This window comes from Ambystoma mexicanum, chromosome 5p (genome assembly GCF_040938575.1).
Source record: "Ambystoma mexicanum isolate Mex_15411 chromosome 5p, UKY_AmexF1_1, whole genome shotgun sequence".
Lineage (NCBI taxonomy): Eukaryota > Metazoa > Chordata > Amphibia > Caudata > Ambystomatidae > Ambystoma > Ambystoma mexicanum.
Window position 1 is genome coordinate 276,127,953 of NC_090930.1, and position 22,630 is coordinate 276,150,582.

The window sequence follows — 22,630 nt, forward strand, 5'->3', positions numbered from 1 at the left end:
TGCTGTCTATTGTCCATTTCATGGTCTTTGCTTTCCTTTTCAGATTTTTGAATATAAAGATTTTTTATTTGTGTGCGTTACATTGCAGATTGTGCCTGTATGTCTGCAAATATATTCAGCTGCAGTTGTAAGCCGTAGGGAGTTCTGTCAAATATTAGGATGTCGTAGGGAAAGGTCAGCCATTGGATTTTTAATTGGCCAAGCCTTGCAGGATACGAGATCTCCTTCATTCAGATTTCATCAATGCCGCATAGGTAGAGGTTAAACGGGGTCGCTGCCAAGTTGCAACCCTGCTTAACCCCCACCTCTGTCGGTATCGGCTGCGTGGTTGTGCCCGTGATACTAATCCTCACTAAATATGAGTTGCCAAGATGTAGTTTGGCTATTAGGTGTGAGGGATTTCTCTTCTGTGCCATTTTTATTCCCAGAGCATTGACATTACCACGCAATCTAAAGCAGCTGATAAATCAACCAAGGCCATATACACCCGTCCTGTGTTGGGTATATTGGTCTTAGCAAGACAATGTGCCAGAATAGATGCATTTAGGGCAGTGCCCATGTGAAAACCAATTTGAAAATGGGAAAATACTTTGAATTCACGTATGAAAGATTGAAGCACTTGAAGGATTAATATTGCAAACACTTTTGCCCCCGCATCGATGAGGGCAATCGGTCTGAAATGTAATGGATCTGTTGTTTCCTTTCTTATGTATCAGTACAAATATAGCTTTTAGCCATGATTGTGAAATTACCTGAGTTCTAATTATCTCTTGAATTTGAGTCTTATTTTTGCCCGTAGGGCAGGATGTCTTTTAATCGCTCAAAGTGGAATGCAGTCAGGCCCAGGGGCTTTAGAGTTATTGTTTACTAATTGCTGATCTAATTTCTGCCAAGTCCAACCTTTAAGAATCTCAAATTACCGGGATGAGAATTTGCACTTATATTGACAAATCTTTCTGGCAAATGAAATTTTAATTGTGTCCATTCCTCTTCAGAGATGTTGGACGTTTGTTGCCACTTGGTTTTTGTTTTGTCATCCTGCAAAATGGCCCAGGTGGAGCGCCTATCATTGCGGCACAAACTTATCACAGACTGACTGACAACATGGTGGTGGCACGCTCTGTACTTTTTACACCTATTTCTGTATTGATTGCAAATCTGTCTTTTAGTATCTTTAAATTCATCATTGCCTAAAGGCAGTTTTCAGATATCTAATCTCTAAATATTTTGTTCTTTTTGCTGCCTGAATTTCTCTACTGAAAGTAGCAGTCATTATTTATTTGTTTTCATTTTTTGCTTATGATAAGTTTTTTTAATTGCTCCAGTTATGAAGTTGATACAATTCTAGTCATAGGTGGGAGTCATTAGTTAAATGTTGCGTTGGTAAATAACTATCCATGTCGTCACAAATCAAGGCGTTCAGTGTGTCACAAGTATATACACTCCACCTTATTGATGCCCCGGGCCGATCATTCACCAATAATGCTTGTAGAGGGTCTTTCCCTAATTTTGAGGTTTCAAGATCTATCGTTAAATACAAGATATTGTGGTCACTGTAACCCGGGTCTGAAATTTCCACATCGTTAGTTTCCACTCAGTCCTGCAGAAACAGCAAAATAATAGAGGATTTCATTAGATTGCGTCCCCAGGTAAACGCTGATTCTCCAGCATGGGGTCTGGCATGGATTCACATGCACATGAATATTCCCCGTCAGGCCAGGAATCCTCGGTATAGAAAAAAATCAGTATCAGTTTCGTTTCTGATCTGTCTTTCTTAGTAGTAACCAATCACTGGTCTCTGGGTCATACTGCCCCCAGCCAATGACTGCCCTCTCCCTAAGCCCCGCCTCCGGCAGCCATCCTCAGATTTTTACCGCACGTTCAAGTGTTGGGAGTCCTCGTGCTGTAGCTCTCGAGCTTTTGCTGCGGTTTTGCGCTTTTTCAGGAGATTTTTCTCATTTTTCTGTTAGAGCCTCAAGCTCCACCGTTTCTACATCCGATCAATGGGGACCCGTTTTGGAGTTTTCTACGCCCCTCAAGGGTGAAGATTTCGTCGAGTTACACTTTTGGAGGATTCAAGAAGTTTCCGAGGCCTATCCCGGACATGGCCTAGGAGAAAAGAAGGTCGACGGCCGGGAAGCTGTTCAGGACCTGCCCTGGATGCCAGCTTCAGAATGTTTTCAAGGAGGACGAGCATTCGTTATGCCTCTACTGTCTCCATGAGGACAAGACGCATAAGGAGAAGGACTGTGCACTTTGTGGGAACATGTCGGAGCGGACCATGAAGGATCGCCACCTCCGTCTCGCCAACTGGCTGGAAGGGAAAAGCCCGTCAGGCGAGAAGAAGAAAAAGAAGTCCGAGCGGTCTTCTAAGTCCTGTGAGGGTGCCCCGGCGACGGGGGCCCAACAAAAGGATAAGCACCGCGAGTCCACGGGCACCAGGAGCGCCGAACGGTTGGGCTCCTTGGCTGCCAGGCAGGGCTCATCCTCCCCGGCGCCATCAACCATGAGCCAACGCTCTGGCCCGGGTAAGAGGAAGTCCGAGAACCCGGCGAAGCTTCTGGAGAGGCCCCGGTCGATCTCGAAGATTCCGGCAGAGGGGGAGCGAGGCTCGGACCCTTCCCCCAAGGTGAAGGCCCCAGGCGTCCAGAAGGTGGCGATGGCCTTAATTCACCCTGCTAAGACCTTGATTGAGGATGTCGCTGCGGCCCTGGCTCAGCCTGTAGAGGCTACACCAGTGGAGGTGCCCTCAGGACCCAGAGTCTCCCTGCCACCGTGGAGGGAGTCGTCTTTCAGGCCCATTGAGAAGACCCCCACGAAGTCCTCGTTGGAGAAAGTGGGGGAGGGACTGATGGCCATCGTGGATACGGACACGACCTCTGAAGAGCTCATCGAAGTCGTGGAAGAGGCCCAGCCCATCGGGAGGGATCCAGACGAGGGCGACGACGAGAGCGACGGTGTCGCCGACAAGGCTCCTCAAGAGCCCTCACGCCCGTCATTTCCGGCGCCGCAGGACACCTCGGCGGCCATTTTGTCAGCGATTCAGTCCTTATGCTCGGAGATAAGGACAAGGTTGCCCCTTCCCCCGACGGAGGTACCTGAGCCAGACCCGACGGGGTAACCGGAGCCAGGACCTTCGGAGAGTCCACCGCATAAGAGGAGGACGACGCATCCTACGCCACCTCTCCACCTCTGCGGCCTGCTCTGCCTTCCCCCCCCGGTCTACTACCCACAGGGATGATAAAGGCACGGACACGGCTACGACAGGTACAGATGATGACGGAGGCGACGACGGGACGTGTCCCCCGTCGCCCCGTGCTCGGGCATCCCCGCCCGACGAGATTGGATCCTTTCATGCCATGATTTCCAGGGCATCCAAGCTTTTTCAGCTCTGCCCAGAAGAAAAGAAGAAATAAGGGTTCCTTTACCAGCGGCGCAAGGCTAAAAGGAAGACAGTCCTCGCCGTACCGCTTCTTGATGACATCTGGGATGAGGGGCTCGCCCTCCTCAAGAACCCTGCCACGGCGCCGGCAAAGAGGGACCGGTACGAGAAAAAGTACCGGGTCCCCGATGCTGCCCCCTTGTGCCTTCGGGCACAACCTACCCCAGATTCGGTCGTCTCGGTGGCGGCAAAGAAGAAAGCTGGGGGGGGCCATCGGCCTCGACATCAACTTTCCCGCCGGACGGGGCGGTCAGGAAGTTGGACACGATGGGGCGACGATAATCTCATCCGCAGCGAGGACTATCAAGGCGGCCAACGCCCTGGCTATCGTAGCCCGCTACGACAGGGAGTTGTGGTTCAAAATCGCCCCTCTGTTAGACTTCCTTCCGGATGCCAAAAGGGCTGAGGCCCTTGAAATCCTACAGGAGGGGGAGATCGTTTCGGACCACGCCATCACGGTGGCAACGGACATCGCCCACACCGGTTTCCGTCAGTTGGGCAACGGCGTTTGCCTGAGACGACGAGGATGGCTCAAGGCCACGGATTTCCACCAGGACGTACAAACCAAGGTCTTGAACATGCCCTTCGACGGGAACAACCTGTTTGGGAAGGAGGTTGATGAGTCCCTTCAGGCCATCAAGACAGACATAGAGACTGCTGGGGCACTGGGAGTGCTCCAACAGCGACGGCCGTCCTTTCGGAGCTCTGGGGGCAGACTAGGTGCCTCCAAGGGATCCGGAAGTGGCTCCTCCTCTTACCGCCAAGCGGCAAGATCTTCGTCCCAGGAAGCCTACAGGGGACGCGGCAAGTCAGTTGGTGCTCGTCGACAAGGAGGTCAAGGGGGAAAGGCAGCCAGCAAACAAGATTGAACCGACCGTGGGGTCGGGCCCCCGCCAAAGCACCCCGGTGGGAGGCCGGCTGGCGAGGTTCGTCAGCGTGTGGGAGTCAATCTCCACCGACCGTTGGGTGCTGGATGCCCTGGCCCAAGGGCACGCCCTCGAGTTTCAGAAGAAGTGCCCTACTGTTGGAAGTAAGGGCGGTGCTCAAGAAGGGTGCCATCAAGCTCGTCCCAAAGAGGCTTCGGGGCTCCGGAGTTTACTCAAGGTACTTCCTCGTAAAAAAGAAGACAGGAGGATGGCGCCCCATCCTGGACCTACGACGACTGAACAAGTACATAAAGGCACAGAAGTTCTGTATGGTCACCCTCCAGCATGTGCTGGGACAGCTGGAGGAGGGCGATTTCCTGTCATCGTTGGACTTGGAGGATGTGTACTTCTCCAGCATGGGGTCTGGCATGGATTCACATGCTCATGAATATTCCCCGTCGTCAGGCTGGGAATCCTCGGTAAGAAAAAATCAGTATCAGTTTTGTTTCTGATCTGTCTTTCGTAGTAGTAACCAATCACTGATCTCTGCGTCATACTGACCACAGCCAATGACTGCCCTCTACCTAAGCCCCGCCTCTGGCAGCCATCTTCAGATTTTTACCGCACGTTCAAGTGTTGGGAGTCCTCGTGCTTAGCTTTCGAGCTTTTACTGCGTGTTTTGCACTTTTTCAGGTGAATTTTCACATTTCTTTTTGGTTAATCGAGCCTCAAGCTCCACCGTTTCTACTCCCGTTAACGGCTACCTGTTGCAGGATTTTCCTACGCCCCTCAAGGGTGAAGATTTCGTCGAATCAACTTCTTGGAGGATTCCAGAAGATTCGCGGCCTACTTCGAGATGGCCCAGGATGCGAGTTCGTCGCCCGGACCCAAGCTGTTTCGCAGCTGCCCTGGATGCGGGCTGCAGAATGTGTTTAAGGAAGACGAACATTCGCGATGCCTCTACTGTCTTCATGGGGACAAGACTCATGTAGAGAAGGACTGCCAGTTCTGCAATTAACTTGTCGGAGCGGACCATGAGGGACCGTCGATCCCGTCTCGCAAGCTGGTTGGAAAAGGGCTCGACGGGTGAGAAGAAGAAAGGGTCCGAGCGGGCTTCTAAGTCCTTTGCGGGCCCCCCAGCGACGAGTGCCCAACACCAGGCCAAGCGCCGCGAGTCCGCTGGCTGCGGGAGCGCCGAAAGGTCGGGCTCTTCGGTCGACAGACAGGGCGCACCTTCCCCGGCACCGTCAACCACGAGCCAACGCTCCGGTTCGGGGAAGAGAAAGTCCGAGACCCCGGGTAAGCTTCGGGAGAAGCCCCGTCCGATCTCGGAAGAGGGGGAGCAAGGCGTCGCCCCTCCCCCGAAGGAGAAGGCCTGGGACGCACCTAAGGTGGTGAAGGCCCCTACCCAGCAGGCGAAGGCCTCTATCGAGGCTATCGCGGCGACTCTGGCCAAGCCGGCAGAGACACCGCCAGCGGAAACTGCCTCCGGGACTAGAGTTTCCCTGCCGCCAAGGAGGGAATCCTCTTTTCAGCCCATCGTCGTGGCCGCCATGATGGAAGAAGCGAGCGGGGGCACGGTGGCCTCCTCGAGCTCGGAGTCAGCCTCGGAGGAGGAACTGACCGAGGCCGTGAGGAACCTCGAAGTCCAATTCGAGAAGGTTCGATCCCGTCAGGAAGATCCTCGGACATAACCGAGGAAGACGACGATGGTGAGGAAGAGCGGCCTTCCCTTCCGGCGCAGCCGAATCCTAGGCCTCAGGATGGCTCGGCGGCCATTTTGTCTGTCATCCAGTCCTTATGCTCTGAGATAAGGACGAGATTCCCACGGCCCAGACCCGCAACCTGGCCCGTCAGGAAGTCCTCAGAACAAACGACCGAGGACCCAACCCTCTCCTCCGCTCACCCCGTAAGGCCTACAGTTCCCTCCTCATCCTCCCACGAGTCGGGAGATGACGGTGCGTTGGGCTCGACGACGGGTTCCGAGGTCTCCCGTCGCACGGGCCTCGCCGCCCAACGAGATTGGCTCAATCCACGCCATGATCGCCAGGGCGTCCGAATTGTTCCAGCTCTGCCCGGAGGAGCAGAAAAAGGAAAGTTTCCTCTATCAGCGCCGGGAGGCCAAGAGGAAGACGGTCATCGCGGTGCCCCTAATCGATGACATCTGGGAGGAGGGCCTGTCGATTCTCAAAAACCCCTCCATGGCACCAGCCAAACGGGACCGGTACGAGAAGAATACCGGGTCCCCGAAACCGGTCCCCTGTGCCTCAGGGCCCAGCCAACGCCAAACTCGGTCGTCTCGGCGGCGGAGGCGAAGAAGAAAGCGGCGGGGTCAGGAGCCTCGACGTCGAATTCCCCGCCGGACGGCGAGGAAAAGAAGTTTGTACGCCATGGGGCGGCGGGTCATTTCGTCAGCCACGACGATCAAAGCGGCCAACGCCCTGGCGATCGTGGCCCGTTACGACAGGGAGCTCTGGTTTAAGCTGGCCCCCATATTGGACTTCCTGCCGGACGACAAGAGGTCCGAAGCCCTGGAAATACTGCAAGAGGGCGAGGTGGCGTCGGACCACGCCATAACGGTGGCAACCGATATTGCCGATACCGGGTTACGCCAGCTGGGCAACGGTGTTTGCCTACGACGACGGGGTTGGCTCCGGGCGACCGACTTCCGTCAGGACGTCCAGACCAGGGTGTTGGACATTCCGTTCGACGGCAGCAACTTGTTCGGGAAGGCGGTGGACAAATCCCTCCAAGCCATAAAAACGGACACGGAGATGGCCCACGCCCTAGGAGCCCTTCAGCAACGACGGCCCTTTCGGAGCTCCGGAGTCAGACAGGGTGCCTCCAAGGGATCCAGCGGTGGCTCGTCGTCCTACCGCCAGGCGGCACGCTCCTCGTCTCAGGAGGCCTACAGGGGTCGTGGCAAGCGGGGAGCGCCTCGCCGCTGTCAGCAAGGTGGCCAGGGCGGCAATGCCACCACCTCCAAGCAGGACTGAACCGGCCGTGGTCTCGGGCCCCCACCGAAACACCCCGGTGGGAGGCCGGCTGACGAATTTCGTCGGCGTGTGGAAGTCCATCTCCACCGACCGTTGGGTGCTGGATACCCTGGCAAGAGGACACTCTATCGAATTCCTGAAGAAGTGCCCTCACGTTCCACCGGTGGCCAGGAAGGAAAATCACGTCCCGCAACTGCTGTTGGAAGTACGGGCGATGCTCAGGAAAGGCGCCATCGAGCTTGTCCACAAGAGGCTCCGGGGCTCCGGGGTGTACTCAAGGTTCTTCCTCGTCGGGAAGAATACGGGCGGCTGGCGCCCCATCCTGGACCTTCGTCGTTTGAACAAATACATCAGATCACAAAAGTTCAGGATGGTCACCCTCCAGCACGTACTAGGACAGCTGGAGGAAGGCGACTTTCTATCGTTGTTGGACCTGGAGGATGCATACTTTACGTTCCCATCCTCAAAAGTCACCGAAAGTTCCTCAGGTTCGTCGTCCAGGGACGCCACTACCAATTCAGCGCACTGCCGTTCGGATTGAAGTCGGCCCCCAGGGTCTTTACCAAGTGCCTAGCACCAGTGGCGGCACGGCTGCGCCTGCAGGGGATTCACGTCTACCCCTACCTGGACGACTGGCTCATCTGCTCAAGGACGAGGGAACTCGCCGTCGAACACACTGCGAGGACCGTCCAACTACTCACAGACCTGGGATTCGCCATAAACTACCCAAAGTCCCACCTGGTGCCGTTGCAGGAGGCCCTGTTTCTGGGAGCGAAGCTCGATATAGTGAGGCGCCTGGCGGCCCTGTCGGAAGAACGGACGAAGACCATTCTAGGCAAAGTGCAGCGCCTGCTAGCCACGGACGTGGCCAGGGTGAGGTCCATCAAGTCCCTCCTGGGGATGATGTCCTCTTGCATCTACCTGGAGCGCCTCTGCAGGCTACGGATGCGCCCTCTTCAAGAATTTCTCGACGCCCGTTGGATGCAGGCGACGGGCACCTTCGAAGACAGGGTCCCTCTCAACGAGGTGTTCCGGCAGGCGATTCAGTGGTGGGGCGTTCCAGCGCACCTCACGGCGGGCAAGGACTTTCAGACACCGGAGTACCAGGAGACGGTGACGACGGACGCCTCCCTGGAATGTTGGGGCGCCCACACCGGAGATCTCCACGCAAGAGGCCTCTGGCTCCTGGAGGAGAGGCTCCTGCACATCAACGTCCTGGAACTCTGAGCCGTGTTCTGGGCTCTCAAATCGTTCCTCCCGTCGCACAAGGGCAAGGTGGTGCGGATCTTCACGGACAACACCACGACAATGTTTTACATACGGAAGCAGGGAGGTACCAGATCCCCAGCCCTATCCAAGGAGGCACAGGATCTGTGGCATTGGGCGGTCGCCCAGGGGATGTTCCTGGTTCCCTTCCACCTGGCAGGAGAAAGCAACACCATTGCCGACTCGCTCAGCAGGGAGCTGCGCGCGTTTCATGAGTGGGAACTGCACCAGGATCGGGTGGATCAACTCTTCCGACGATGGGGCAAACCCCAAATCGACCTGTTCGCAACAGCGACGAACTCGAAGTGCAAGAGGTTCACCAGTAGGTTTCCCCAGCCGAGAAGCATGGGCGATGCGTTCTCGTTCCCCTGGGACGGCCTATACCTGTATGCGTTCCCTCCGTTGCCGGTGCTGCTTCGACTCATCAGCCAGCTCAAGAGGTCCCGTTGCAGGATGATCCTCATCGCACCGGCGTGGCCGAGGCAGATCTGGTTCCCGGACCTTCTGGACTTGTCAACATCCCCTCCCATCAAGCTGTCGGTGGACGCGGACCTTCTCTCCAGAGAAGGAGGCGCCATCTTCCACCACGACCCGGCGTCGCTGAACCTGCAGGCTTGGCTCCTGCAGCGCTAGAGTTTGGAGGCTACGATATACCGGCCGATTGCAGAGAGGTTCTTGCAAAGGCCAGGGCGTCCTCGACTCTCAAATGCTACGGTCATAAGTGGAAGAGGTTCTCTGTCTGCTGCCGAGCACAGAGATCAACCCCCTACGGATTACGGCCCCTCAAGTGCTGCCGTACCTGCTATCGCTGGCAAAGGCTGGGCTAGCCTATGCCTCCATTAAGATTCATCTGGCGGCGATCTCCAGATATACCAGAACGACAGGACGGACGTCCCTGTGCTCCCATCGACTGGTAAAAGAGTTTATGAAGGGACTGTTCCGGTCGTTCCTGCCGGTGAAGGCCCCGGCCGCAGCGTGGGAACTTAACGTGGTGCTGACCAGGCTCATGGGGCCCCCATTCGAGCCGATGCACTCCGCACCGATGAAGTTTGTGTCGTGGAAGACTGCATTCCTGGTGGCCATTACCTCCGCACGACGAGTGGGAGAGATCCAGGTCCTATCCTGCAAAGCACCGTACTTGACTTTCCATGCCTCGAGGGTGGTGCTTAGGACGCACCCCTCCTTTATGCCCAAGGTGCCGTCGGACTTCCATCTTTTTTTTAAAATCTTTATTTTTGACTTTTTACTGTATCAAATAAACAATGCTCCAACAGGGAGCCGTATAGTGCAATTCCCAACAGTAGTTCCCCCGCCCCCATCCCCCATATCCACTGTAACTTTGATTGCCTCCATCCTTTGTCTGAGTCAAAAGGAAAGCTTTCCACGTTGCCCCTGTGTGCCTTCATCCTATGGTCTCTCGCTCTGGGGGCTCGGATTGTCCGAGTCTGAAGCTTCAGCATTGTTCATCAGGTAAGTGATGTATGGCCCCCAGATGTCGGGAGGGCGCGCATGCAAAGGCAGCGTTCGAATAAATCCGGTGTCCATATCTTGGCAGTATGTTATATCCTTTTCCCAGTCAACAATCTTGGGGAGTGGGCCACGACCCCACGACATAGCAATTCTTCTTTGTGCCAGCACCATGAGAAGTGCTGCCAGTTTACGTGACGCTGGCTGTAGATATTTAGTGAGGCCGAGGAGCGGTCCCAGGGGTAAGGGGGGGGGGGGGGTCATCTGCTCACCTATAATGTTGGATGTTATTTGTACACGGAAGTCCAGAAGCGCTGGATACCAGGACAGCCCCATGCCAGATGCAGAAAATCAGCGTTGGCAAATGCGCATCTCTCGCACTGGGCTGACGCTTCTGGGTGGTGTCTGTTTCCTGACTGGAGTGTGGTATGTTTGGTGCACAAAATTAAAGGGTATTAGCTTATATCGAGAGTTTAACGCTACCTTTTGAGTCTGTCGAAGAATATAGGCCCAGTCTTCCTCATTAATCGGTTCTTGTATAGCCGATTCCCACTTTCGTTGCACTTTAGGTTGAAGTTTCCGAGTGTCTCTTACCATGGTTTTGTACAGAGTTGACACCAGTCTACCTTCACCTTGTGCTAAAATTGTGTTATGTAACAGATCCCATGTGGGGGGTTGCTTAGGGAATGTGGGAAATAGCCCCTGAAGGGTGTGGCGGAGTCTAAAATAGAGAAAGACATCTAAGGATGTGTTCCCTCCTCTGTCTTTAGCCATTTGGGGGGGTCAGAAAGGTGCCCTCTGGGAAGAGCGTCTCCCAGCGATTTTTATCCCTATTTTATCTATCCATATCAGGAATACTCTTTCATTCGTGAGCGGGATTCCGGGGATGAATTTTATCGGTAGTAGGGGGGGGGAAATCGTATAGCCACTCCGTATTCGCATATGTGGATAGGACTGTGTTTAGCGTTTTATGCGGCACAGGAATGTGGCTTATTATGACTGCAGCTAACAGGTCGGGGGAAGCTAGGGCTCGTTCCACTTACACATGTGGTCTGATGTAGTGGGTTGAGTACCAGTGGCTTAGGAATTGGGCTTGAGCCGCCCAGTAGTATTTCTCTATCGGGGAGAGCCAGGCCTCCACTTGATATTGGTAATGTAAGTGTATTGTACGCTACCCGTGCTGGTTTCCCCGCCCATAATAACTCTAGGATCGAGCTCTTGATTTTTGATAAGAAGGATTTGGGGAGGAGTAGCGGGATATTCGTAAAGAGATACAGAAATTTGGGAAGAATAACCATTTTTGTTAGTGAGATCCTGCCCCACAGTGTTAGTGGTAGAGATTTCCATCTCTGAATACGTTCTTGTAATAACTGCAGTGTAGTTACATAATTGTCTCTAAATATCTCGTGATGGCTTCGTGACATATTGATCCCCAAATAGCGCACCTTTTGAATTTTCCCATTTAAACCCGTGGTCATCTGCAAACTCTGAAGTGCAAGGGGTCAGGGGGAACACTATCGATTTGGAATGATTGGTTTTGAGGCCTGACATTAACCCGAATTTTATCACCTCTCGCATTACAGGGTTGAGATTGGTTTGGGGGTCACTGACGAACAACATGACGTCGTCAGCATATAAAGAGACAATTAGTCTGTGAGGACCCAGCTTTAACCCTCGACATAACTGCTCGGCTCTCAGCCTTGAGGCCAGGGGTTCCATCACCAGGGCAAAGATAAGGGCCGAGAGTGGGCAACCCTGTCTCGTTCCGCGCTCCAACGTGATCCCTGTGTATCTGGTGTTCCCTAATGTGATGTATGAGCGTGGTTCGTTATATAACAAGGCTACTAGTTTCAGGAAGAAGTTACCCATACCCATCTGCCTTAGTGTTGCGAACATGAAGGGCCACTCTACTGAGTCAAACGCCTTCTCGGCATCTAACAGTACTGCTATTGCCTGTTGCGTCGGGTCCAGGGCCTCAATGACGCCAAATAGTCTCCTGATGCCGTATGTTGTACTACGCCCCGGGATGAACCCGGCTTGGTCGCCCAGCACCAGTGCCGGCATCAAGGGGAGTAATCTGGTTGCCAGAAGTTTAGCTAGGATTTTGTTGTCTAAGTTGATCAATGAGATCGGCCTGTATGAAGCAGTTTTCTGTAGGTTTGCCAGCTTTGTGCAACATCATTACGTTAGCCTCACGCATCGTGGGAGGGAGTGTCCCTCGCTCCACCGCCTCTTCATAGACTTGAAGAAGGGGGACCACCATTTCCACGTGTGCTTTATGGAACTCGCCATTGAGTCCATCAGGTCCGGGGGCTTTGGTGTTGGGCAAGGATTTGATTGCTATCTGAATTTCTTCGAGTGATATGCGCGCGTTCAAGGGTTCGCGCAGGTCTTGGCTCACCCAATATAGTTCCATGTCATTGAGGTACTCTTGTATCGCGTCGGGATCTGATGCTCCTTTTGAGCTATACAGTTTTTGATAGAATTCCCGGAAAACGTTGGAGATCTCCTCCTCTGTGTACACCTTCTGACCTTGCGTATCCGCGATACATTCAATGCGGGGTGGGACTTTGTCTATCGTTAGTAGCCGGGCCAGCACTGCACCTGGTTTTTGCCCCTCTCCGTACTGCCTGATCTGTTGCCTGCGACCCAGGAACTTCAATTCGCGGTCCGCTGTCTCCCTGAACCCCCAGAGTTCTTTTTTGAGCTCGGCTTGGGTGCGTGGTTCTGGGGCATTGGAGAGTTTTTGCTCTAGTTCCTTCAGACGAAGCTCTTTGCTGAATAATTCCCCCCGGATCGATTTCAATAAGCTATTTTCTTTAGTCAGGCAAATTCCTCGTACATAGCACTTGAGCGTTTCCCAGATGGTGCACGCCGAGTTGACTGAGTCTTGGTTGATGTCTAGGAAGGAAACTATCTCTTGTCGCAGTTCTGCTGCAAATACGGCGTCTGTGAGTGAACCAGGTTTGAACCTCCAATTGAGGCCAGGTACTGCGACGCCCGCCAGGGTAACCTCTAGTGCAACCATCGAATGGTCGGAGTAAGACCTTGGAAGGATATGGCACGCACCCCATTTGAATGGGCTATGGGAGGAAGCCAGGATATAATCGATTCTGGAACTGGTGTTGTGCACGGCTGATCGGAAGGTGTAGTCCCTGCTGTCTCGGTTGTGTCTTCTCCACATGTCAGATAGATTGAAGGTCTGACAAATCTCTCGAACCTGAGTACTGGCCTTGGATGTGTTTCCCGATGTATTATGGGATTTGTCGAGCCTGGGATCAAGTGTGGTATTGAGGTCTGCACCCCACACCACAGTCGTCGCGTTGGTTGCGTCTAGGTGGGACATTATCCAGTTGAAATTGTCAGGTCCATCTGTGTTCGGTGCGTATGAGTTCACAAACGCCACCTCTTTCCCGGCGATTATCCCTTTCACCCTTAGGGCCCTCCCCTCAGTGTCTTTCTTTGACTGAATAAAGCTGAAATTAGTTCTCTTGTCGATCAGGATCGCGACACCTCTGGCAAATGAGGAGTAGGATGAGAAGTACCGATGGCATCCTCATGACCTGGCCCAATGTTGTTCCGACGAGGGCAGCAGGTGAGTCTCTTGGGAGTATCGCTATGTTGATTTTGTGTCTCCGAAGATATTGAAGAATTCTCCTCATTTTCGTAGGCTGGTTGCCGCCACGAATGTTCCAGGTGGCGATTTTCAACGTTGCCGATGCCATCTAGAGGGGTCAATGTAATCATGAGAAAGAAAGGGTTTGCTCTCAAACTGCGCACACACATAGAATAATAAGCAAATGCAAATTAAATGAGTGGTTTTAATCAGAACTGGTGCAGCCTGACACGTGTTTCGAGCTTCCCGCTCTTCTACTGAGGCTTAATCTTGGCTAGTGTGTATTTTGAATACAAAGGTAGAAGTTGAGTAATCTGACAAAGTTAGGCGTGGGCTCCCATTATTTTGCAGTTGCACGAATGAATTTTCAGTAAATTATTATCTTGCAGTACGTTCACTGCTATGTGGGGAACTGGAGCCAAACGGAGACCCTCTGTGTGCCGAGTGTAACTCGGAGATGTGAGGGAAGTTACTGAAAATTCATTCGTGCAACTGCAAAATAATGGGAGCCCATTATTATTAGAAGAGCGGGAAGCTCGAAACACGTGTCAGGCTGCACCAGTTCTGATTAAAACCACTCATTTAATTTGCATTTGCTTATTATTCTATGTGTGTGCGCAGTTTGAGAGCAAACCCTTTCTTTCTCTAAATTCCAATTTCTAGTGGGAATTTGGCAGGCTCCTACTCAAGCTCTCAGCCGCAGCCCTATCACAGCCACATAAATTGCCGTTCTATGCGCTGTATCCTGCTGGCCTTTTCTGCCACTTTTTCGTCAATGTAATCATGTCGAGCCGGGGCTCGCGGGATTGACCGGAGTCTCTTTCCATAGAGGAACAGGGAGGATGTGACAGTTGATAGATGCATAGTTCTTCGAGTGACTGTCGTGGAACGGGGGTATGCGGGTTGTGGCGGTTTTGCTGAACTAACTTCCCTCCCCTGCACGGGCAACCCCCAACAGGCCCGTGATAAACAATCCCATGTTTACAGTACAACTAGCATTGCTGTGCTCGGGGCGCAGGTGGCCCTCCAAGAGGAGGCTGGCTCCCTTCTTCGGATGCAATATTGATCTGTGGTGGTCGTTTCTAGTCAACCATGAAGTCTTGTGCCACTGCCTTGGGTATCCTATGGGTGAATTTTACGGCGGGTTTCTTCTTGGTCTGTCGCCCCTTTGTGGTCTTCCGTTGTGAGTGGCGGGTCTACAGCCGGAGCAATCCAGGTAGTCGCTTGTCTCCTCTGGGGTGTTAAAAAACTGAGTTCTGCCCTCATGTTGAATACGGAGTTTGGCCGGGAAGAGCATGGAATATTGTATCTGGTTCTCTTGTAACCTGCGCTTTACTGCCGTAAACGATCTTCTTTGCACTTGGACAGCTTGGGAGAAGTCCGGGAAAAATTGGATCTTGTCACCATCGTACTGGAGATCCCCTTTTTCTCTAGCCGCCTGTAGGATAGCATCTCGATCCTTATAGTTGAGCAATCTCGCAATGATTGGGCAGGGATTTGCCCCCGGGATCGGTCTGGTGTTGGGGACTCGATGAGCTCTCTCCACGACAAACAATTTGGACAGGATTTCTGTGCCAAAGAGGTCCATACATAACTTCTCAACGTAGTCTTCCATTTTCGCGGGGGGGGGGGGGGAGTTGGGTGGGGGTGGAGGGGGGGGGATCGGGGGGGGCGGAAGGGAAGGGAAGGGAAGGGAAGGGAAGGGAAAGGAAAGGAAATACAAGGAAATACGCCTGGGACGCGCGAGCGAGGGTGCACGGGGCGCGCGTACCTGTTCCTCGGCGGCGTTCAGAGAGCCCTCCGGCGCTCATCCGTGTTGGTTCTTCCAGGACTCTACAGGATTTTCCTTCATCTCGGCAGCTCCGTGCCCGCCGCCTCCTCGGGGGGCCAATGCACCGACGGGGCTCAGCCGGTGTCGCCCGATCGGCACCCTCGAGTCTCGGGCCCGCTACGCCGCCTGCAGTCCTCCTCACGCGGGCCCCTCTGCGCCTGGCCCGTGACTGTGCCCCGCTCGCACGGGGATGGGGGGGGGGGGGTAGCTCTTCACCGTCGAGGAGTCGGGACTCGGCGTCCGAGGGTCGACGGATGAAATACCACGTTCTGCTCGGATTCGCCTCGGCTACAAACTGGAGGCGACTGCGGACAATTTGCACACCACAGATGCTTCGATTGGTCAGGATTTTAGGGGAGCTCACAGGGAGGCCGCCATCTTGGACGGCTCTCTAGCGCCCTCTGTCGGACTTCCATCTTATAGAGCCCTTGGTGTTACCTGTTTTCTTCCCGTCTCCTTCGTCGCCAGCCGAGAGGACTTTGCACTCGCTGGATGTGGCTAGAGCGGTGAAGTTCTACGTGGACCGCACGAAGAGTTTCCAGAGGACATCACAGCTGTTCGTGAACTTTGGACCTGTGAATCAAGGGAAGGCTCTCTCGAAGTCTTCTATTTCCAGGTGGCTCTCCGGCTGCATCATGCACTGCCACCAGTTGGCTAACCGGTTGGCTGCCAGGCCGTCCGAGAGCCCATTCGACCAGAGCGATCGCTGCTACTACGGCGTTCCTATCTGGTGTGCCCCTGCTAGACATCTGCAGGGCTGCTACGTGGAGGTCGACGCACACCTTCACGAGATTCTACTGCGTCGATCGGGATTCCAGGGTCGGCCAAGCAGTGCTGCGCAACCTGTTCGCTTAAGGTGAGCCTGGTGAGGAGGTAAGAGATGCTTAATGTTGAGTATTTTGTATTGCTTAATGTTGAGCCTTTTGCCACCTCCCCTGGTTGTGCATGTGTACTGCTATGTATTCTTGTATTCATGAGCATGTGAATCCATGCCAGACCCCGTGCTGGAGAAGGAACAAGTTACTTACCTGTAACTGTTGTTCTCCAGCATGGGTCTGGCATGGATTCACATGCGAACCCTCCCACCTACCCCTCTGCGGCTCTTCACTTGGTCATACTGCCACTTTACGTGCTACCAAATCTGAGGATGGCTGCCGAAGGCGGGGCTTAGGGAGAGGGCAGTATGACCCAGAGACCAGTGATTGGTTACTACTAAGAAAGACAGATCAGAAACTAAACTGATACTGATTTTTTTTTTTTCTATACCGAGGATTCCCAGCCTGACGACGGGGAATATTCATGAGCATGTGAATCCATGCCAGACCCATGCTGGAAAACAACAGTTACAGGTAAGTAACTTGTTCCTTCTTTGTTCTTGTAGGGCACCATGTTAATCTCCCAGTTTGTAAGAAAAGAGTACCATAACTCCCCACGCCTAGCGGCTGGTGTGTTTTTGGGGGCATTTTGTGTCAGTGCCTTGGGATGTAAATGCCTCATACAATCTGCATTAGTCACCCCCAAGATCACACTACAATGTGGCCATTGCAGGTATACCTCCTCAAACATTATCACCAGTTTCTCAAAAGTGTTTTGAATCGTCACATTGCTGGGATTGTGATATTCCACATCTTTGACTTAACTGTTTTTTTACTCCAGACCCCCTAAAAGCATGTCATTCCCATGCCATCTCATATAACACATTCTCTCCTAGTGTTGGGATGCAAGTGCAACGTCCTAGACGGGCGAAGAGATTTCAACTGCAAAATATATTAGCAGGCAGCAGAATGCTTCATGTATCCATTTGTAAGCTTTTACACATATTAGAAACACCAATTACCCATACAGAAAGAGCAACAATGTATTCACATTGTTGTAGTAGTAGAGGTTAAAGATAGGGTGATGTATTTTGCATTTAGCAAAGTGTTTTGTTTTAAGGGATGTGCGAGTAGGTAGCTGACATAGGTAGGTGTGTGAGATGGAGTCGGAGAAGTGTTGCGGTAAAGGTGAGGGACGGGGACTAGGGTCACAGGAGGTCCGCCATGTTGGAATTTAGGGCACATTACAGGATGTGTTTTGTAGCAGTATGAGGAGGCCTAACGTTGAGCTTCTGCTCTGTCCAGTTGATCCAGAGACACGTCTCCCTTCTCCACCCTCCCCCCCCCCCCAATCCCGATAGAAATGATGCTGTCAAGATCACAGGCAGCCGCACTATGTCGATAACAGTTAATTGAGTCCAACTGCAGAGCTTGGAGGAACTGAGAAAGGAATGCTCTGTCCAGAAGTGTACGAATGCGCCTTTTTGAAGGTTAAATTCATGTGAGCAGGGCATGGGGTTCTGTGATGCCAAGAGACCTGGTGATGATTTAGAACACTACTGCCCTCACCCGAAGAGCGGTCATCCTATTTGAACTGCAGGCACCACACTCTACGGATCAATAAATGAGCGAAATTCAAACATAAGAATGATCCATTGATCACATCATTCATGGGCACTTGGGTTCCCAGAGAGATGAGGGAGATGTGCTAGTGCAGTACTGTGATTTTGGACAGGAGCAGCAGAGGTGATGCCATTAAATGGTAAGAAGCTGTTTGTGTGTATTAGTGTCTGGTATAATGGGGAGCCCCATTGTATTGTCAAAGTAGAGTTGACCTCACTATTCACGCTTTGATCAGGATCTGATGGAGGGGTGCACGTCACGTGATAGTCATGAATATTCTACTTGCCAGACAAATGTATTGTGGGAACAGTGTGCCTAATAGCTAATCGACGATGTAGCGGGTCAAGCGTTTAGGGGAATGTGTTTAGATAATGTGTGACCGATAGGATAATGGACTATAGAGGACAATTAGAATTGTATAAAGGTGTTCGCCAATGGGAAGTACTGGATGATGTTGTAATCTTTATTATGCATAGTTTTGTTAATTTGCGGTTTTACATGATAAAATATGTAACTTCTTTGGGTGGGACAAGCTCTGTATTAGTCGGTTCTACGGGACCATCTGATACTTCTTGCATGTAATAAAACTTTTTCTTTGCAAACAGTGCATCGATTCTTTGGCCTATTTGGGATTGTTTTTATAATTTGGGTTTTGGTTCATTTACCCTACAAAATTGGTGACCCTGATGTAATCCCATACCCTCCATGAGGCCGGGGGTCCCCCTCCGCACATCCGGGGTTGTTGTGCTAGTCTGCAGTGACCAATCCCATCTGCACAACTTGAGGTTTGCAGGCGCAGTGTTGCCATAAGGCCTAGCTGTATGAATAAGGGTGTGTGGTGGTGAGTGTGCGGGGACGGGACAAGAGGGGGGTGTTTGCATCGAGGGGATGTGGGGAGTATGCACAGCATTGAGAGGGTGGGGTAGAAAGGTGCCGCTGGATTGGTAAGTATTTTGGGTAAGGATAGAAGTGGGAAAAGATAAGAGTACCCCACTCGAGAATATGTGCTCTGCGCTTCCGCGGTACCAGGAGAAGATTCTCAAATACCACCATGAGTGGATCACGGATATAAAAGTGGGCATGCCCAAGCCGTGGCGCAAAGAGGCCTCAAATAACCAGGATCTGTTGCAACATATGTATACATATCTGACTGTGAAGTATAAGGGGAGAAAGTTGAGAAGTAGGCAAGAACAAAAGGTGGTAATACCTACGCCTAGTGTTGGCCCTGCCTCCATTTGGGTGTTTCCCCTTGCAACCCACAGTATGTAATCTAAACCGTACCATGGCAGGGAGCTCCCCTGGAATGCGAATGCCACATGCGACTCTGTGGCTAATGCTACACTAGTATGGAAGTAGAAAATGGGGTGCAGAAAGAATTAAAAATGGCTCTCCACAGGAGAGGCTGAGCCGGCAAGAGCAGGAAGAGGGATGGAAACTGACAATAGGTGCAGACGAATGGCGAGCATGTGATATTCTGGATCAAATCGATGGTGATTAGGGGCGTGCAAGTAGCTGCAAGCGAAGATGACTCCAATGCTGGGGGGCATCTAGGGGGTCTATTGCATGACAAGTGTAAATTATGACTCAACTCGAAAGGCTAGAGATGCGGAGGAGGAAGGTGAGTGGGTGTTGGAGGAGGAGCAGTAGGAGAACCCGGAGGATGGAATACCACCAGTGCCAACAACAGGGGTAGAGCCTATGAGGGCCAAGGTTTAGGGCAGGACCAGGTTGAATGGCTGTAGCAAAAGGCAAGAGAGGTTGGAGAACTGCAGTCTAAACAGATGGGAACACAGCTTCTGTTGCTACACATTGGAGGGCACAATATGGGCGCTGGCCACATGTGGATGGAAACAATTTAATGTCGGCATTACCCTCACTCAGAGCGGGTGCAGGCAAATGGATATAGGCTCTAGAAAAACCGATTGCTGAATTTAAATTGCAGTGGGGGACATGAAGTGTATTTCCCATGCTGCTAGGAGACCAGGCAGATGACATATCAAGGAAGGCGAGGTACCAAGGGGTACAGATAAATGGCAATCCTGATGGAGCACAGTTTAATTACTGTCCTACGAGAGTATGGAACGCGTTCAGGTCGGTGTACCCAGACGCACCAGACATAATTTGATTATGGCATGCACCATTAAGTTAGATGAAGACCCTGCATTGTATATAAACCAGACACAACAAATGCAGAGCGTGGAGACGGGATCCCTGAGACAAGAACATAGCAATATTTTATCATATGTTACGGAAGGGACTCCCCAAGGATGTGCAAAAAGATTTACATAAGGTAGTAGGGATAGAAGGGATGGGCTGAGATTCAGGCAATTGTAGTGCATCCTTGCAGGAGTAGGCAAAGGAAACGGTGGAGAAGGCTGAAGCGAAGTTTGTACAGAAGAAGTTGGCAGAGTTAAATGTAGGGGCGCCGATTACCAGCTCCCCTAAGGGGCAGCAGGATACAAGGCAAGCACTGGAATGGACAGAGGTTTACCAAGGCAACCCGGGACGTGGCAGGTTATCGGAGGAGAAGAGGAAGTACTATAGAAGGGATGTGGCATGTTATCGGAGAAGAGGTGGTTTCCAGGGAGGACAGAAGGTGAATTTGGTGATAGGTCAGGGTTTGGGCTTGTGATTACAGGAGAGGCTACAGTGTGGCGAGGGAGCTGTGACTCCAGGAGGCCAAACCAGGGGCAGCTGGGGCTACTTGGCAGCACCCAAGCTAGAGCTCCTCCCCTGGGTCAGATATATAGGTCCAGGCCTTTGTGGGGAAGGTGGGGAGACCCTGACATCAGACACCTATTAAGACCCTCAGAAGCTCCCAAAATCACCTGGATGCCAGTAAGGGGAGCTGGCGAAGTGGGAGCAAAATAAGAAAGCTGCATTGGTTCCACGCACAGGTTCCACGCTGCATTGGAAAGCTGCGTGGAACCTGATCGTTTTTTTTTTTTCTTATTGAACTTTTGTGCAAAGTGAGAGGGAGACCCGTGTGTGAAGCAAATGAGGGGTCCGAGCCCGGCTGAGTGAGACCCATGAGAATTGGAGTAGGGTGGAACACGATAAGGAGTAGAACGTCTGAGGCAAAGGTGAGCCTACTGGAGCAGAACAACCGATCGAGGGACCAGAACGAAGGCTTGGGAAACACTGAAGTTCCCTGCAGGCAGTCGTTGCCTCCAAGAAACTGGGAGAGAGCCAAATCACAGACAAGAAGACTGCTTTGTTGTTTCATGGACACCAGCGATCCTCCCGGGTGAACGACCGAGTTGGGGAGGCGAGGCCAAGCCTGTGGTATTAACCTTGACTCCTGAATTGAAGCCGCAAACTGAATGAACTCTGAAATGCATTATGGTCAGGATTAACACCGGCAAAAGAGGAAGTGAAAAGGTGAATGCTTGAGGAGAAAGCTTTCTTTGAATGTTTTGCTTCTGGTACAGAACTACCAAGACCAAGAGACACTGGGGCAAATAACACAAAAGGAGAGGAAGTGAAAGTCAAAGTGGTCCTCCGGAAGTCCATAGGAAGAGCCTCACACATTCAAAAGTCTTCGACATCGGTGAAAAATCCAAGCCTGACTGAGGGAGACCTGGAATGTGAATAAAGCTTGGGAAAGGGAACCCCTGCAAGCGATGTGATTGTGAGGTCCTAGCTTGGCTGAGGGAGACTTAACAGTTGATTGAACTGTGAAAGAACTTTGAACTGGAAAACCAGTGACTTTAACGAGTATGGCCAAGCAGGCCTCTACCTACGCTTTGAACTGTTTCTTGATAACGCCGGGGAGGATAGCTCAGCGGCAATGTGCGCGCCTTGGAAGCAAGATGACACAAAGCAACACAGGTTCGATCCCCGGGTCCGCGCTAAGAAACCTCTGGGTTTTTAAGCGCGTTATAAATACGCAACTAAGACAAAAACAAAAAAACAATTACACAACTAAATAAACAAAAAACAATTCCTGTAAAAGCGCCTCGATGCCCGCGGGCTGTGTGAGCGCTTTAGAAATGTAAAATAAAAAATAAAAAAACACCTGAGCCAGAGTGTCATCCTGCCTATGGGGGGAGGAGGGGCGCCTTCTTCCGTGCTGTCTAACTTGGGAAGGAGAGCTGACTCGGCCATCTTGATTCTTTGTTACAACACTGACTTTTCTTTGCATACATATTCTCCTTTACACACTTTTGTATAAGAGATAGGACGGGCATTAGGTTTTGTTGGTATAGGCCATTTTGATTTGACAAAGACTGACTAGGTCTTTGTTTCCTTTATTGTTTGATGGTAGAGACTACTCCCATCATAGCTATATGGCAAATCAGGAGTTTTTCCAACCCTGAAAATTGAATATAGGTTTTGAAATTGTATCTCGTGTCAGTGTCATATTGTGACACCATGTCTTCCTTGCAGTGCCAGTAATGAAAGACCAAATGTGGAGAGTATCGGTGGAGTTTTTGTTTAGGCCAGCAGTCCCTCAAGAGCATGCCCCAGGAACAATTCTCCTACTAGATTTAGAGGCAGCAATTATCAAAAAAGGATAAAGTAGTACTGGTAGGAACTGATTAGGAATGAGATGAGTGGTGGACAGTCCCAGTTTTGTGTATAGATCCCCCACAGCTATTAAGGGGGAGGATTCCTGATGATTTTTTCGAAGATGTTGACAATGATGGAGACATTATTTTTTAAATATGTATCCCTTGTCAGGTCATGGTGCAGCACAGAGAAGTAC

General features: G+C 51.8%; 1 protein-coding gene across 8 annotated transcripts in view; it reads left to right on the forward strand.

The window, feature by feature from the left end:
* The window catches only part of SEPTIN6 (septin 6), a 450,192-nt gene that overhangs the window by 76,810 nt on the left and 350,752 nt on the right, over positions 1 to 22,630 (forward strand). The gene's annotated exons all lie outside the window — the stretch shown is intronic.